General features: G+C 44.0%; 1 non-coding gene across 1 annotated transcript; it reads right to left on the reverse strand.

Annotated features, from left to right (window-relative positions):
• Positions 1–4,411: 4,411 nt before the first annotated feature.
• TRNAW-CCA (transfer RNA tryptophan (anticodon CCA)) lies at positions 4,412–4,484 on the reverse strand. Its single transcript has one exon. It is a non-coding gene; the product is annotated as a tRNA-Trp (tRNA).
• Positions 4,485–6,494: the final 2,010 nt, after the last annotated feature.

A 6,494-nucleotide genomic window follows, 5' to 3' on the forward strand; every position in this document is an offset into this window, starting at 1 on the left:
CCCATTCTAGTATTCTTGCCTGGAAAATCCCATGGACAGAGGAATGTGGAGAGCTGCAGTCCATGGGGTCACATCTAAAGTGACTTAGCAGGCAAACTTTGCTCACCACAGTCAGAAATGTTGGCCCAGATTCTAGTAAGAAAGGACAGAGAGCTCTAGCTGGTGGCACTGGAAGGAAATCAACCCTGGATATTCAATGGAAGGACTGGGGCTGAAGCTCCAATACTTTGGCCACCTGATGTGAAGAGCAGACTCATTGGAAAAGACCCTGATGCTGGGAAAAATTGAAGGCAGGAGAAGAAAGGGACGACAGAGAATGAAATGATTGGATGGCATCACTGGCTAAATGGACATGAGTTTGAGCAAACTCTGGGAAATAGTGAAGGACAGGGAAGCCTGCTGTGCTGAAATCCATGGAGTAGCAAAGAGTCAGACCCGACTGAGTTGCTTTACTCTTTATGGTGCATGCATGATAAGCAGCTCAGTTGTGTCTGACTCTTTGAGACCCCATGGACTGTGGCCCACCAGGCTCCTCTCTCCATGGGATTCTCCAGGCAAGAATACTGGCGAGGGTTGCATTTCCTGCTCCAGAGGATCTTCCCAACCCAGGGATGATAACTTCATCTCTGGCATCTTCTGTGCTGGTAGGTGGATTCTTTTCCTCTGGTTACTAGGGAAGTCCCATCACATTTTAAACTAAACATTTTTGAATAGGTGCCTTATGGTCCAAAATTTTAAAAGTCTAAAAAGGAGAATTGGTGTTTAAATGAAAAAATTTATATAGTATGCCAGAATTGGTTAATATATATATATATATATTTTACCATTTTTATTTTCTCTCTGCCAATCAAAAATATGAATGATCCCAGAATGGTTATGTAGAACATATGGATGACCATCTTTTTTTGCATTTCTTGTCACAGCTAACTTTCAAACACCAGGGAGGCCAATTTTTAGAAGGATGGATAAATGCAATCATGTAATATACACCTATGTATACCTACACGGGTTCTCCCTTGATGACAGATGTGCAGTTTTGGAGAGAAGAGTAGCAATATTGACAAGGAAACACGTGGTGTGTTGGAACGAGTGGATCTTCAGTCAGTCATGGGCACGTTGCTGGCTGTACAGCATAACATTTCAAGATACCACATCTAGATTTGTGGCACTGGGAAGGCTTCGGAGAGAACAGATGTGAAATACTAAGCCAAATGAGTATGCTAGTTTTGCACATCTGTCCCTTTAATTTCTCGTATTTTTGCTTCATTATCTGCGCCATTGGACTGCTATATCTGTCATAGGCCGACAGATGGCAATATTATAAGATCATTTTTTTAAGATGGTTAAAATGAACGATAGTCTCTGCTGCTCTGAGATTAGTCAGATGGAAGAAACAAGATCTTTATTGGTTGTCTCTTTGGTATTTACAAAATCTTTTTTTTCTAAATTTTTCATAAAATATTAGCCATGTTATTTTCACTTCACTGCAGCCTCTTTGCGATTCATTTTCTTTTTCTCTTTTGCTTAGTTTTTTACTCCATAGTTAAATCCATCTTTGTTGTATTCTATGTGCAAATATGGTGGTAAAGAATCTGCCTGCCAATGCAGAAGATGCAAGAGACACGGGTTTGATCCCTGGATCGAGAAGATTCCCCTGGAATAGGAAATGGCAACCCACTCCAGTATTCTTACCTGCAGAGTTCTCTGGACAGAGGAGCCTGGCAGGCTACAGTCCATGGGGTGGGACAAGACTGGACGCCTGAGCGCATGTGCAAATATAAACCTGCTAGTAATGAAGGCAAAGAGTCTAACCATATAACTATTATTAATTAAGTAGTACTAGCTGATGCTGGGAGGGACTGGGGGCAGGAGGAGAAGGGGAGGACAGAGGATGAGATGGCTGGACGGCATCACTGACTTGATGGACGTGAGTCTGAGTGAACTCCAGAGTTGGTGATGGACAGGGAGGCCTGGCGTGCTGAGATTCATGGGGTCGCAAAGAGTTGGATACGACTGAGTGACTGGACTGAACTGAATTGAGGCATATAACATCGGAGAAGGCAACGGCACCCCACTCCAGTACTCTTGCCTGGAAAATCCTATGGATGGAGGAGCCTGGAAGGCTGCAGTCCATGGGGTCGCTAAGAGTCAGACACGACTGAGCGACTTCACTTTCACTTTTCACTTTCATGCATTGGAGAAGGAAATGGCAACCCACTCCAGTGCTCTTGCCTGGAGAATCCCAGGGATGGGGGAGCCTGGTGGGCTGCCATCTATGGGGTCACACAGAGTCGGACAAGACTAAAGTGACTTAGCAGCAGCAGCAGGCATGTATAACATAATGAATTTAAATGAAATTTGTTTTTTTGGAGAATAAGAGATAAACAAGCCAAAGTCATATTGTACCTTTTTTTTTTTATGTACCTTTTAGACTGGAAGAAGTGTTTTTATTTTTTAATTAATTTCTTTAAATGGAGGACAGTTGCTGCACTATATTGTTTTAGTTTCTGCTGTACAATGAAGAGAATCAGCTGTATGTGTGCATCCATATACATTTTGAGCCTCCCTCCCTCGCTCCCCGCATCCCACCCCTCTAGCTGGTCAGAGAGCAGCTAGTTGAGCTCCCTGTGCTTCCCAGCGCCTGCCCAGCAGCTGTCCATTTTGCACCTGGTAGTGTATGTATGTCAGTGCTACTCTTTCAATTTGTCCCATCCTCTCCGTGGAAGAAGTGTTTTTTATTTTAGAACCAAGTGTTTACAATTTGTAAAGACCTAGAAAAAGTAAATTTTGTACTTTGAATACTACGCTTCTCTTGTCACTAGGTTCATAATCATGTTAAACTTACCCCCTGTGGAGACCCTCGAAAGACATTTAAGAAGCTCTGGGTTCTGGTGGTTAGGAAGAGCTTTGAGTAAAAGGCTTAAGACAGGAGAGAGACGGGGTTGAAGGCACTGAATCTGCACTGTTGCTGGAAGGAGGCACTTCCTCCTGCTGCATCAGCTACATCCAGACGGAAGCCCTTCTTTGTGGGAAAAAAAAACTATTTCTTGTATTGTTATCATTATTTTTGGCTGTGCTGGGTCTTTGTTGCTGTGAGCTGGCTTTCTCTAGTTGCTACGAGCGTTGGCTACTCTTCCTTGCAGCGCGCAGGCTTCTCTTGTTTCAGAGCGCAGGCTGTGGGTGCGTGGGCTTCAGTAGCTACAGCATGCAGGCTCGGTAGCTGCGGTTCGCGGGCTCTAGAGAGCGGGCTCCGCAGTCGTGGCACACAAGCTTAGTTGCTGCTGGGTATATGGTATCTTCCCGGACCCAGGTTTGAACCCTCGTCGCCTGCATGGGCAGGTTGATTCTAATCTACTAGACCACCAGGAAAGTCCCAAGACTCCTTTTTATTTGTAACTTTCCTGTCCCTTTTCCTCTGCCCCACAGCCCTCTGGGCCCTGAGAGCGGCTCACCTGATATCTCTACCTGCGGGCTGTATTCCATCTACCCACAGAGTTGCAGACCTCAATCATATATGAGGGTTAGAAATTTATTCCCAGGTCCGATGGCTCTTAGAGCCCCATTCCTGCCGTCCAGCCACTTCCTGGACTCCCCGCACCTGCTGGATTCACTGGCATTTTGAATGCGCTGTGCCCAGGAGAGTCATTTCCTTCATGAAACAGCTCTGGTGTCCTATTTAATACAATCCATTTCCCACATGTGCAGGTTAGAGGACTGGTCCACAGGTCCTTCATATCTGAGTCCTGAGAGATACCCAACAAAAAGAGATGGGAGAAAGTCTGGCTATTTATCACCCCTTTGGAGATTCACAGTACTTACAATTGTAGCACGAGCTCAGAAGATTTGCAGAAGAAAATGCTTTTAACTCATTGTAACTCGACTCCCCTGCTTATTTGAACATGGAATCCCTTTTCTAAGGGTTTTCTGGGAGAAACATTGAGAAGTACAGCCTAGGAGTCATGTGTGCTTTATCCTTTCCTCCTCCTCCCTTGCTGAAAAAATTGAGATACAACTTACATACCATGCAGCACACAGATATTAAATGTACAGCGTGATTTTATGTACATTCGTACTTGTGTAACCAAAGCCAGATCGAATGATAGAGCTTACTCTGTGATCCCACTTACATGAAATTTAAGACTAGGCAAAACTAATCTGTGATGACATAAGTTAGAATATTGATCACCTCTGGGGGTGGGCCAGGAATAGGGGTGGGGAGGCAACATGCAGACTGGGGAAGGGCCTGCAAGAAAGTGTGGGGTGCTGGAAATATTCCACACCTTCCCCACTGGTATTTGCATCAACAGGATCTTTATGCTCCCATGGCTTAAAAGTTTGAATGGTCCTGACTGCCTTCTTTTTCTCTTTTTAACTTTTTGGCTGAGCCTCACCGTGGCATGTGGGATCCTAGTTCCCTGACCAGGAATCGAACCTGTGCCCCCTGCATTGGAAGCATGGTGTCCTAACCACTGGACTACCAGGGAGGTCCCATTGCCTTCTTGCTTTGTGTGCCCAGGGAACCTCATTTCTCCCCTTTATGTCAGTGCCCTGTTTATTCTGGGCTACACTCTTCCATTTTCCTGGGCCACCCCCTACACTGCTGATACTTCTCGTATTTCTGACATCACCATAGATGTCACTTGCTGCTAAAGTTGAGCTCAGAATCCTTTTTAATGCACCCACCACATTCTGGGTTTTTATTCTATCACCCTGAGCTGCAGTACCCTATTTAAGTATCTGCCTCCCCACCAGACTGTCATTTCCTTGAGGGCAAATGTCTTTTTTAAATGTTTATTTACTTATTTATTTTTGGCTGCACCAGATTTTTGTTGCTGTGTGGCGGGCAGGGGGCTTCTCTTGTTGCTGAGCATGAGCTCTAAGCTCAAGGGCTCAGTAGTTGTGGCGCATGGGCTTACTTGCTCTAAGGCATGTGGGATCTTAGTTCCCAGACCAGGGATTGAACCTATGTTCCCTGCATTGTCAGTTCGGAGTCTTAACCACTGGACCACCGGGCAAGTCCTTATCAGTGTCTTTTACACGTTGATTCTTTCAATGGTTTAAGGAATATCCCATAGATTTATTTTTAATAAGATTTTTTACAAACTTTTAACTATAGAAGCACACAAATAAATCAGACTTCAGGTAAGAGAGGTTACCTATACTTATTATCGCTATACAGCATTTTAAGATTTCTAATCATCCACCTGGAAGCAGGAAATCGAAGAAGGAATGAAATGTAGCAGAAAGAGCAGTAGGTCAAGAATCTTTGGTCTCATTTTGATTCCTAACTCTTCTATTCATTAACTATGTGACCTTGAATAATTCGCTTCACTCACAGTGCTCGTCTGTAAAAGAGACATCCGAAGTTGAAACTCACTAAATTCTTTTCCAGTGTTACACTGTTATGATCAGCTGCAACAGCAGGAATAGATGGAGCTGTCTCTGACTTAAAGGAAACTCCCCCTGTGAAATTTTGGCTCTATCAAAGAAGTTAAGTTTTTAAGTATTTTTTTTGCCCTACATTTTTTACAGCGTTACTGTGTTTTCTTATCATCACTAACTGCAACAACACATTCTCAGCCCTCACTTTACTTGACTTGTCCACAGTGTTTTCCAGTTGATCACTTCATCCTCCTCGTTGACCCCTTTGTCATCCCATCTCTTTGTCCCTTTCTACTGATGGCCCTCCATCTCCATGTACTTTCCCCTTGTTTTCCTAACTTCTAAACAGTGGTGAACTCAGGGCCAAAACCCAGTTCTCTCTTCTGTCTACATTCATTCTTTTGATTCTCTTGTTGTTTAGCCACCAAATCATGTCTGATTCTTTTGCGACCCCCTAACCCACCAGGCTCCTCTGTCCATGGGTTTCTCCAGGCAAGAATACTGGAGTGGGTTGCCATTTCCTCCTCCAGGGGATCTTCCAACCCAGTGATCGAACTCGAGTCTCATGCATTGTCAGGTGGATTCTTTACCACCGGAACCACCACAGAAGCCCTATGACCTTATATTAATTGTATATTGCTTCGTAACAGATTATCCTGAAATTAGCAGCTTAGAACAATACACATTTATTATCTTAGAGTTTCTGCAATATGCATCAGGAATATGGGCACTATGTAGATGGGTCCTCTAATTTATAATTTCTCAAGAGGCTGCAGTCAAGGTGTCAGCAGATCTGAAGACTTGACTGAGAAAGGGGGTATATCCACGCTCACAGGGCTGTTGGCACAATTCAGTTCCTTTGGACTGTTAGGACCACTGCCTCTGTTTCTAGCTGGTTGTTGGCTGGAGGTTGCCCCCAGTGTCTTGCCACATGAGCCTCACTAACATGGGTGATAATTTTATCACCCTTTAAAAAGATAATATTTATTTATTTATGACTGCATTGGGTTTTCATTGCTGCTCAGGCTTTCACTAGTTGTAGTAAGTGGAGGCTATTCTCTGGTTGCAGCACATGATTTTCTTATTGCAGTAGCTTCCCTTATTTCTGAGCA

The sequence above is a fragment of the Capricornis sumatraensis genome, chromosome 11, assembly GCF_032405125.1.
Source record: "Capricornis sumatraensis isolate serow.1 chromosome 11, serow.2, whole genome shotgun sequence".
Classification (NCBI taxonomy): domain Eukaryota; kingdom Metazoa; phylum Chordata; class Mammalia; order Artiodactyla; family Bovidae; genus Capricornis; species Capricornis sumatraensis.